This window comes from Trichosurus vulpecula, chromosome 3, assembly GCF_011100635.1.
Source record: "Trichosurus vulpecula isolate mTriVul1 chromosome 3, mTriVul1.pri, whole genome shotgun sequence".
NCBI classification, from domain to species: domain Eukaryota; kingdom Metazoa; phylum Chordata; class Mammalia; order Diprotodontia; family Phalangeridae; genus Trichosurus; species Trichosurus vulpecula.
In genome coordinates, this window is record NC_050575.1 from 304,580,037 (window position 1) to 304,592,595 (window position 12,559).

At 39.0% G+C, this 12,559-nt stretch overlaps 1 protein-coding gene across 1 annotated transcript in view; it reads right to left on the reverse strand.

The window, feature by feature from the left end:
* Positions 1-12,559, reverse strand: part of LOC118842519 (disintegrin and metalloproteinase domain-containing protein 32-like) — a 132,867-nt gene that overhangs the window by 67,757 nt on the left and 52,551 nt on the right. The window lies entirely within an intron of this gene.

Genomic DNA, 12,559 nt, shown 5'->3' on the forward strand with positions numbered 1-12,559 from the left:
TTTTGTTTTTTACTTAAGCAGAGTTGTATTTATTCTTTTTTATATTCTGTACATACTTATGTATATACTTGTCTCCCCTCATAGAGCATAAGTTTTTGAGGACAGGAATTATTCTATTCTTTGCATTTTTATCTTGGGACTTAGCACAATGTCTGGCACACAGTAATTGCTTAATAAATGCTTGTTGATTGATTGGTTATTTTGATTGAACTCAACTAGATCCTAGAAATAAAAAAGAGGAAATAAGACATAGACACAGTCCTCCAGGATAAAATATAGCTATAATATATTATATACGGGTTGGGGCAGCTAGGTGATGCAATGGATAAAGTGATGGGCCTGAAGTCAGGAGTTCAAATCTGGCCTCAGAAACTGTGTGACCACGGGCAATTCACTTAATCCTGTTTGCCTCAGTTCCTTATCTGTAAAATAAACTAGAGAAGGAAATGGCAAACCACTCCAGTCCCTATACTAAGGAAACCCCAAAACTGGGTCACAAAGAGTTGTACACAAATTAAATGCCTGAATAAAAACATATACAAATTAGATTATATAAGTTATTTTGTCTACTTTGTTGAGCAAGGTTCAGAGTTGGTAAAGAAGGTGACAGGGAGAGTAGTTGATAATAACTGGTAATAAGAGCATTCATAAACTGAAAAATTTTGCAAAAAAAAATTTTTTACAAAAACTGTTAAGCTGGTAGTACAAATATTTTGTCTGTGTTTTATAGATGAGGAAACTGAAGCTCTGAGAGACTCTGTAATTTTACCATAATCATACAGCTAGTCAGTACCTGAAGTAGGTTTCAAGCCCAGATCTCCTGACATAAGAAGTACAAAGAAGAAACCAAAGTGTCAGTAGGGATCTGAGGAGGTTAAACTTCTCCAGCTAGGAGGCTTCATGGCAGATACATGAAAGCTTCTTGGATGAGGTGGCACCTGGGCTGGTACTTTAAGAAAAAGGATTTTGAAAGGTAGAGTTGTAGGGAGAGTCCATTCCAGACATGGCAGGAAGTGTGCCCAAATGCATGGTAACAAGGAAAGGCAAGACAAGATCAGGGAAACATGAACACTCCAACTTAGTTGGAGCATATGTATATGAATGACAACAGTGTGAAATAAAGCTGGAATGATAGGATATATTAGCATAACAGGGAAAACAGAGCAGTTAAAATGCAGATGGAGAAGAAAGCTGTTATACCAGATATCTCCTGGTGTTCCATTTGGCTAAAGGATATAACCCATTTATTGGAGGAATATTTAGATCTCCACTTTTCATCTTCAGCTCTGCTTGGTCTGAACTCTGAGGAACATGATGCCCCACCCAGGATAAGATGATCACCTAAAATCTCATCCTCATATTGTTTAACTCATCTTAGGATACTCAACACCTTCCCAACTCCATCCCTTTCCTTCCAAACCCCACTTCCAAGCTTCCTGTCTTGTGTATGTGTTATTTTCCCATTGTAAACTTCCCATTGAGGATAGGGACTGTCTTTCTTAATTGAATACCCAAGCACATTGCTTTACACATAGTAGGTACTTAATAAATGCTTAGTAACTTAATATTTGGTCTTGAGAATACTTCACATTATAGTGTGGTCCTGACATTAAGACTTGCCCCTGTAAGAGACTTTTCTTAGAAAAGAGACAAGGATATGGGTAGAGTCCCAAAAAGAAAACCCAGAGGGCAATATTAGTATAGGAATTCCACAGATATTTTCACCTTTTTGATTCATCCTTTGCCCTCCCTTCCTTTGTGGAAGGCTCTGGAAGAGTAGGAGCTACATGTGTGTCTACATCGTCACCATCAAGATTTTGTAGCAAAGCTATCAAAAAGTTGTATATTCTGAGTCATCACCTCCATATTATAATACATTACACATTGTAACACACTATAGTTATCCCTTCCATATCATGGGGGTTAGGGGTATGGTGCCCCATGGTCTGGAAAATCTGCACAAAAGATTTTGGCCCTCCTTTTGCAACAGAGAAGAAGTCTGAATTACTATGGTATTAAAAGACAAAATATGTTGATATTTTGTACTACTATACACATATTTTATGCATTTTTGAGTTTCTAAACTTTTACTATGTCATCTGCAGGCCTTCATGTGTCATCTGCGGCTCCTACAGAACTCCACCAAAATTCACCTTTAATTTCTTATGCTGAGCTGTGATATATCAAAACCTCAATGGGGAAAGTTGCAATGAGGAAGGATTAACTGTATGTTAGGAAGGGCTCCAATATGATAATTCAGAGCCAGATTGTGAATGATCCTTAAAGACAAACTAAGGAGTTTGCATTTCCTTTTTAGATAACAAGTAATCACTGAAGGTTTTTGAGCAGAGGAAATGAATGAGCAGAAAAGTACATTAGGAATATTACCCTGCTAGTTTGCTGAGGATGGGTTTGAGAAGGAAGAAACTGGAGGCTGGATGAACAGTTATGAGACTGTTACGATAGTACAGATGAGAGTTAATAAGTTCCTAAAATAGGAGAGACAGAAGAGGGTAGACATGAAAAATACTGCAAAGTTAGAATCAGTAGGACTTGGCAATTAACCAGATGTATGGGTGGAAGGGGACAGAAAAATCAAAGATAATTATAAAGTTGCAAAGTTAGTCAACTATGAGGCCAACTTCAGAAAAAGGAGTTTAGTATTGAGTACTGGTTTGAGGAGTAGAGGAGAAATGAGTTTAGTCTTGAACTTTTTGGATTTTATGAATAAGCAAGACATCCAGGAAATTGGAAATGAAAATTAACAGCTCAAAGGAAAGGTATATATGTGTGTCAATATACACATATACGTATACATATATGTGTGTGTTTGTGTATATATACATGTATATGCATTTGAGAGGCAAATAGATGGCTCAGTGGATAGAGCACTGTACCTGAAGTCAGAAAGACCCAAGTTCAAATATGGCCTCAGACACTGACTAGCTGTATGACCCTGGGCAAGTCACTGAACCTCTGTTTGCCTCAATCCAGTGGAAAAGAAAATGGCAAACCACTCCAGTATCTTCAGCAAGAAAACTCCATGGACAGTAGTGGCGTGCTATGGTCCACAGAATCATGAAGAGTCAGACTGAATAACAATAACTATGTATTTTATAAATACATATTAAATATATGTGTGTATGTGTATACACATATGTATATGCATACATACATACATGTGTATCTGTGTATATATGTGTGCACATACAATTTATTTATATGTGTGTGTATATGTATGTATATATGTATGTATGTAATTTCCATCTTTCTCCTAACCTTTGATTCTGAATCTCCAACTACCTGAGTACCCTTGCCCACACTAAAAAAGTCAACAGGTCTAAAACTGAATTAATCAACTTTCCCCTCCACCAGACTTTACTATTTCTTTTTATAGCACCATGTTTCTAGTCACCTAGGTTTAAAATCTTAGAGTCACCTTTGATTTTTCCCTTTTTTACTCAGTTAAAAAAAGTCTTATGAAGCCTGTTTCTTCAATATTTTATACATCCATCCCATCCTTCTCTTAATTTATGCTAATCCCACTCTAATTCAAGTCCTCATGACCTAGACTCCTATGTTCCCATACTCCAATGGATCTGTGATTTAACGTACGTTGGTTTCCCTCCTATGATGCAGATCACAAAACCTATCCATGCCTATACATCATACATGATTTTTGTTCATGGCTTCCCTTAAATTTGCCCCAAACACCCAACATGTTTAAACATATGTATGAACGAGGTGAAGCAAGGTGATAGCATAATAAGACTCCCAACACCTCTCAGAGGTACTTCTAGAACCCTGAGGGTGGGGGTGGAGTTGGGGAGAGATGTCGCTAGCCACCATCTGTGGAATGGGAATTAGGATAGTGAGTTTAGAGTACATAAATAGGGGGCGGAGCCAAGATGGCAGCTGGAAAGGAGGGACTTGCTTAAGCTCTCCTCCAAATCCCTCCAAACACCTGCAAAAATGGCTCTGAACAAATTATAGAGCTGCGGAACCCACAAAATTGCAGAGGGAGACAGGTCTCCAGCCCAGGAGAGCCTGGATGGTCACCAGGAAGGGTCTATCGCATGGTGCTGCGAGCAAAGTGCAGCCCAGCATGGGCCACACCAGGACAGACCAGACCTGGAGTCAGTTGGCCAGAACAGACCTTAGGGCCATGAATCATTGAGCTGTGGCAGTTACCAGACTTCTCAACCCACAAACGCCAAAGAGCAGGTTAGTGGGAAACTGCGGGATTGAGTTCAGAGCAGTCTCCAGCCCCAACCCTGGCGGTGGTGGAGGTGGTACAGCAGTGGCGATGGCAGCAGCAGGAAGCTCCTGAGGCTGCTTCCAGAGCTCCAGCATCGGCTGCCTCCCAAGTCCCTGGCTCACACGGTGGGAGGAATCTAGCTGCAGATCAGAGCAGGAGTGCAAGGAGCACTTTGTGGGCACAGAGGCAAGTTCTCTCGCTGTGCCCTACTTGGATCTAGATTGAGGTCCTGGTTGACAGTTCTTGGGGGAGGAGGAGCGCTGTGGTAACAGAGCCTGTGGTGACAGTAGAGGAGAAGTAGCTCTGAAAACAGCAGTGCTTGGACCCTAAAGCTTGGGACAAAGTACTCTCTACTCTACAAGCAGTCATACCCTGAAAAAAAAAGCTCAAGGGTCAAGTAGTTGGCTGGGAACATGAACAGGCAGCGAAAACTAACTCAGACTCAAACTCAACCTCAAACTCAAACTCTAGTTTCCTTTTTTGGTGACAAAGAAGATCAAAACATACACCCAGAAGAAGCCAACAAAGTCAAAGAGCCTACAACAAAAGCCTCCAAGAAAAATACGAATTGGTCTCAGGCCATGGAAGAGCTCAAAAAGGATTTGGAAAAGCAAGTAAGAGAAGTAGAGGAAAATGGGGAAAAGAAGTGAGAGTGATGCAAGAAAACCATGAAAAACTTGCTAAAGGAGACCCCAAAAAATACTGAAGAAAATAACACCTTAAAGAATAGACTAACTCAAATGGCAAAAGAGCTCCAAAAAGCCAATGAGGAGAAGAATGCCTTGAAAGGCAGAATTAGCCAAATGGAAAAGGAAGTCCAAAAGACCACTGAAGAAAATACTACCTTAAAAATTAGATTGGAGCAAGTGGAAGCTAGTGACTTTATAAGAAATCAAGATATTAAAAACAGAACCAAAGGAATGAAAAAATGGAAGACAATGTGAAATATCTCATTGGAAAAACCACTGACCTGGAGAATAGATACAGGAGAGATAATTTAAAAATTATTGGACTACCTGAAAGCCACGATCAAAAAAAGAGCCTAGATATCATCTTTCAAGAAATTATCAAGGAAAACTACCCTGACATTCTGGAGCCAGAGGGTAAAATAGAAATTGAAAGAATCCACAGATCACCTCTTGAAAAAGATCCCAAAAAGAAATCTCCTAGGAATATTGTCACCAAATTCCAGAGTTTCCAGGTCAAGGAGAAAATACTGCAAGCAGCCAGAAAGAAACAATTTGACTATTGTGGAAACACAATCAGGATAACACAAAATCTAGCAGCTTCTACATTAAGGGATTGAAGGGCTTGGAATATGATATTCTGGAGGTCAAAGGAGTTAGGATTAAAACCAAGAATCACCTATCAGCAAAACTGAGTATAATGCTCCAAGGCAAAATATAGACTTTCAACAAAATAGAGGACTTTCAAACTTTCTCAATGAAAAGACCAGAGCTGAATAGAAAATTTGACTTTCAAATACAAGAATCAAGAGAAGCATGAAAAGGTAAGCAAGAAAGAGAAATCATAAGGGACTTACTAAAGTTGAACTGTTTTGTTTATTGGAAGGGAAGAGGGGGCAGGTGAGGGGGAATGAGTGAGTCTTGCTCTCATCGGATTTGACTTGAGGGAATAACATACACACTCAATTGGGTATCTTACTCCACAGGAAAGTAAGGGGAAGGGGATAAAAAAGGGGGAATGATAGAAGGGAGGTGAGCTAGGGGGAGGAGGTAATGAAAAGCAAACATTTTTGAAAAGGGACAGGGTCAAGGGAGAAAATTGAATAAAGGGAGACAGGATAGGATGGAAGGAAATATAGTTAGCCTTTCACGACATGAGTATTGTGGAAGTGTTTTACATAATGATACATGTGTGACCTATGTTGAATTGCTTGCCTTCCTAGGGAGGATGGGGGCGGGAAGGGAAGATGGGGGAGAATTTGGAACTCAGTTTTAAAAGCAGATGCTCAAAAAAAATTTATTTTTGCATGCAGCTGGGAAACAAGATATATAGGGAATGGGGCATAGAAATCTATCCTGCCCTGCAAGAAAGTAAGGGGAAAAAGGATGGGGGGGGGGGAGTGGGGTGACAGAAGGGAGGGCTAACTGGGGAATGAGGCAATCAGAATATATGCCATCTTGGAATGGGCGAGGAGGGTAGAAATGCGGAGGAAAATTGTAACTCAAAATCTTGTGGAAATCAGTGTTGAAAACTAAAATAGTAAATAAAAATGATAAAAATTTTTAAAAAGAGTACACAAATATACATGCACATACATATATGCGTATACATATACATGTGTGAGTTGAGAATATATACATGTATATATGTATGTATACACGTGTTATACAAATATATGCTTGTATAGCCAACTCATATATGTGTACATGTACATACATATAGCTATTATGCTCTTAAATCACACATGTACATACATATGCATACATGCATATATATACTCTCAAATCACGTATTATTTACATATATATTTATATATATTTGTGTATGTATATGGGGTGTACAGTTGCTCAGGAAAGACTAGAACCTCTAGTGTAAGGGCTGCTTTTCACTTCTGCTGTTCAATCAGTCACCCTACTATCACCTGTGGCTCTGAAGGGGTAAGATTTACCCCTCTTAGGTATGTAAGATTATACGAACCAAGGCCTTGACTCAATTGCAAATTTGGCACAAGTCTTATCTCCTAAAGTAGAAAGCCCTGGGAACACAAAAACAGGGTTCCTCCCTGGGTCCTGGCTAAGACCCTGAGACGAATCCACCAGGTTCCTGGAACTAGCCACTCCAAGGACGCGCACTGTGCTTAGAGACCTTGAAAGGATTGGCCTCCTTTCAGGGCCTTGCATAAGATGTAGCATTTGCTAAAAAGACCTGGCATGATGCCTTCTTTGTTTCCAGCATTATTTATGCCATGAAATTCGGACCCCAAATTGGAATCTCACCCATGGCAGAGACGTCTGGCCTGGGACTTCCGTGAGCGGGACCCTAATGGCTGTACCCCCAGGATTTCCCAGCTTGCGTGCTCAGGTGTTGGAGCTCCCCTGCATCGGTGATGACTATGTTGATTTTAGTAGTAATTGCCTTGATATTATTATTCTTAAGCCTCCTTCTCTGCTACTTTCGATTTCTATCTTTCTTGCCTGTGTTTGAATAATAAAAAAAACTCCTTTCGGGCTTCTTGCAGTGTGGAGTGTTTTGTCCGGGTGAATCCGAACCTTTCCTGTACAGGCTCCAAAAAGCTGTAGCATACACAATAGTCACATTCCTGTAAACCATTTCGGCAGACAGGCTAAACCAGGCTAAAGGTAACCAAGTGGTCGCAAACCTGTTGGTGAGCTAGGGGATGTCTGCCCCAAGCTTGTGAAGACTTCCACGGCAGAGGCCAAGGACAATTTGTTCTAACAACCATGAAGGCAACTGAAGCAGGCACTGTGGAGTGCTTATAGCTTTGTTAGACATTGAAAACACCAAGGTCATCCACTGTATCTTGAACCATCATGAACCATCACTGACTTTTGTCTTGTCTCTGAACTTCAATAACTCTGGAAGACAGAGTGAGGCCAAACATTTCGCTCAACTTTGCCTCATTTAAATCCAACATATATGGATTATGTCACATTTTACCATTTTTGTCTACCTCAGAGTCCTGTGGTAATGAGCAAATGATGAAGCAGCAGGTACAGATACACTGGGAGCTGTAGTCACAACCCTGCATGCAGGCAGCTCAGGCCATACAGTCATCTTCTCACAGAACTGAAGCAGCAGTGGGATTTGGCAGCTCCCCAGGTGTCACAGCAGCCTTTCTTAAGGACTGCACAGCTCACATCCTGGTGTGAAGAAGAGGCTAGAAAGGGTGTCCTAAAAATTTTCTGCTTTACCCAACCTAACACTGGCTTGCTTATTATGGCTGGCAAGGATCCCACCCTATGGTTGAAACACAAGAAAATGTACAAAAAAATTTGAAAAGATGATTCCGCTCACCATTGGTAAATGGAATGTGTACATGCTTATTGACAACAAAAAATTCAGTAGATCTGAAAGACAAACAGTTCTTATTGTGAAAGAACTCATCAGGTATTACATCCAAATAGCATCACTATGTGAAACAAGGTTGGAAAATGAAGGCCAGCTTACCAAAGTTGGAGCTGGGTACATGTTTTTCTGGAGTGGCTGCAGTGTTGGGGAACACACTGATGCTGGCATAGGTTTTGCAGTCAAAACTAATCTAGTCAACAAGCATGTATACCTCCCAAGAAGAGTGAACAGCAGGCTCATGACAATGTAATTGCCACTTGCAGGAAAGCACCATGTCACCATCATCAGTGCTATGTTCTCACCATGATGAACCCTTATGAGATCAAAGACAAATTTTATAAAGACCTGGAGAACCTAATCATCAATGATCTGAAAGAAGACTGACTACCTTGTAATTCTAGATGACTTTAACACCAGAGTAGGCACAAACTATCAGACATGGCAGGGAGCCCTTGGGAAGAATGAAGTCAGAAACAGCAACAGGAATGGCCATTTACTACTGAAGACTTGTGTGTCTCACAACTTTCTTATCACCAATATTGTCTTCCATTTACCTAAACACAATAACATTTCATGGATGCACCCTTGCAGAAAAGGAGAAAAGATAGACAGGATGTGATAGTGACAAAGGCAATGTGCAGCACAGCATGCTGGACTGATCATAGGCTTATCCTCTCCAAACTAAATATTTGCATTCAACAAAAGTGGAGGCCCTAAGGCAAGATGACTAGAGAAAACATAATGTTGGAGTGCTTTCTCTTAGTGGGAAGAGTTTGTTGCAAACTTGGAGGAAAAAATGAGCCAACACACAGTTGGCAACAGTGGAGTAGAAAAGGCATAGGCAGCTTTCAAAGATTTGGTTACATCACCATATTTACTCATCTGGGCCAGTACACTCACAAACTTCAAGATTGGTTTGATGAAAATGATGGGGAAATTCAGAAGCTGCTAAGTGAAAAATGAGAACTCTAGCAGGGTTTACCAACAGGATAGTTTATCCTTTTCTAAAAGGGCAATGTTTAACTCCATCAAAAGTAAAATGCAAGCAAAGCTCAGAGAGATACAGGATTCTTGGTTCAGTAAGAGGGCAGATGAAATTCAGTTTTATGCTGATAGTAACAATCCAAAGTGCTATTATGATGCTCTGACAGCTATTTATGGGCCAAAGACCTATAATGCATCTCAACTACTCAGTGCTGATGGAGCCATATTAATTAGTGATAAGGACATGATCCTGGAGAGATGGGCTGAATGCTTCCATGGTGTTCTCAACAAACTGTCATCAATCAATACTGAAACCACTGACCATATACCTAAGGTTGAAATCAGTCCTGTCCTAGCCAAATTTCCAACTGAAGAAGAGGTTTTTGAACGTCATTTGGCTTCTTTCATGTGGCAAAGCACCTAGTGCTAATTCTATTCCAGCTGAGATTTACAAAGCAAGGGGTCCACCGCTCATACAAAAGCTGATTGAAATTATCCAGGTTATATGGCAAGAGAAGGTTATCCCCCTAGGACTCAAGGATGTCTCCATTGTCCAGCTCTGAAAAGGAAAAGGAAATAGGTTTTCCTGTGACAGTCTCTTAAGTCATTGTCAGCAAGACTCTTGCCAGAGTTCTCCTTAATTAGCTGATCCTTCACCTGGAAGATGGCCATCTACCCAAGAGTTAGTTTGGCTTCAGAAAGGGCCAAGGAATGGTAGATAGGGTATTTGCTGCTTGACAAATCCAGAAAAAAAATGCCAGGAAGCAGAATAGAAATCTGTATACAACATTCATTGATCTGACCAAAGCTTTTGATATTGTCAATCATAAGGGGCTGCGTTTGTCTAAAGGACTATTTTATAGAGAACTCCCACAAAGCAAGTACTCACAGGGAGGTCTCTCTGAAGAACTCTGGAATTGATTGTGACACATGGGAGACACTGGCACCACCCAGCATGGCATGCCTAAATAAAAGAAGGCACTGTGTTCCATGTGCAAGCAGAATTGCCATAGCTTAAAATAAATGTGAGATGCACAAATTTAGAGACATCTCCATTCCAAAGGTTCATATAGACAATGCCCAATCTCTGACAGAGCCTTTTAAGCTCATATTGGCCTGATCAGCCACAGTCAGATGTAGTGCACATTGACCTTGACATGGTGATGTCATTTTGGTCCTCTTTAAGTATGAAGGACTACAACTAGTACGTATACATAAGCATATGTCTACTTTTTATAGACTATAATGTATTTAACTGCAAGAACCATACTGATTCTTCAATAATTAAATGGATCTATATGTATATTGTCAATGTTGGCACTGCTTCCAAAGATGAAAAATCCAATGCTTTCATGGTTGCTTATACTATTTAACTCTTGTCCATGTCCTTCAGTAAATCTACCACAAGAGGTCCACTCAACATGCTAAGGGCCTTTCTCTAGAACAGCTGACAGCATGTAGCTATCAAGAGAATTTGAAGGTCTCCACATTATTTCTCACTCTTTTTACATGACCAAAGCATCTTATTTTCTAGGCATACATTCTTTGATGACATCCATTATACAACTTCTCCTGTAAAATTCTTCAAGTGTCTCCATTGGCTTCATTCATTTCTTCAGAGACTGTGGTATTCCATGATTTTCAAACACACATTGTCACTAGAAGAATTTTGGTATTAAAAACATAAACTGTTTCAGGAAGGTTAGTTATTTGAAGAACTGTAAAAATTTCCAAAAGTAATCTAGCCTGCTTGCTTTTTCCTACTCAATTGTGGGTTGATATCACTGTCCTTTTGAAGTAACTTTCCAAGATATGCATATTGAAAGGTAAGCACTATAGGTTATCCATCCAACTATATACATATATGTGTGTGCATATTTATATATATACAGACACATATATGTATATATGTACACATACATATATATATATAAACACCTACATATATGTGTATGTATGTATAGCATAGTATATCAACATACCATAGTATACTATGCGTACCAACAGACATTTTTCATCCACTTGATTTTTCCAATGTGTACAGCTATAGCAAATGGAACTCTTCTGTGTGGTTAAGGATCTAATTTAGGAAGCTGTGCAATGTTTTAGTGATTGATGTATTAAACACAACATACCCACAAATAAAAACATCTGAAGGACTTCACCATCTATACGAACTCTCTCTTAGATTTAGGCTCTGTACTACATAGCCTCAATGGCAGTGGCACATACCTTTGGTAAATTTATGTCTCTCTGGCTTACCTGAGAATTACAGAAGATCATGGAACAAAGTTAGCTCTTATTATATTATTTAAGATATCTGTATTATTTTTACATATGTGTGGGAGATACCTGGTTGCAAGAGAACTTTTAAAATGATGCTTCAAAAACTCTGATGTTTCACTTCGTAAATTGGCAAAGATGATTTTTTAAAATGATTAAAGTGACAATTGGAGTTGTAGAAGCTGCAAATAGGACTTGAAAAGAATTAGGAATCATGCTTATAAAGTGACTAAAATTTCATTTCTTTTCACCTAGAGGCCTCACTTCAAGATTTGTACTCCAATGTCACGGAAAGACACCAAAATATTTTAAAAGCATTTTTATAGTAACAAAGAACTGGAAACAAAGTGAATATCCATCCATTGAGGACTGGTTAAACAAACTGTGGAACATGGATATAATGGAATATTATTATATGGAATATTATTATTCCATAAGAAATAATGAATATGAGAAATATATAGAATATATATGGAAGGTCTCTACAAACTGATGGAAAATGAAGAAAACCCAGAAGATCGATATATACAATAACTATATAAATGGAAAGAACAACAAATCAAATAATTACAATGATATAAGTGATATAAGAATGTATTTCTCTTCCTTTTTGCAGAGTTGGAAGAATGTGGATATGGATCACTGCATATAATACTGAAATTGGTGGAAAAATAGACTAGTTTAGTTGAACTGCTTTTAAAAAATTCTTTATTATAAGGGATAGTTCTCTGGATTGAGAGGAATTTATTGGCAAATAAAGGTGACTTAAACAGTCAGCAAAAAGAAGCATTTATTAGGCACTTACTATGTGCCAGGCATTGTGCTAAGTGCTGGGGATACAAAGAAAGGTAAAAAAGGTAAAAACCAAAGATATCAATAAAAAACTATAAATGGTGCTTTTACCTATTGAAAAAAAAGTTTTTTATAATCAACAAATCAGCAGAATGGGATCTTATATTCTCCATACATTTCAGGTAA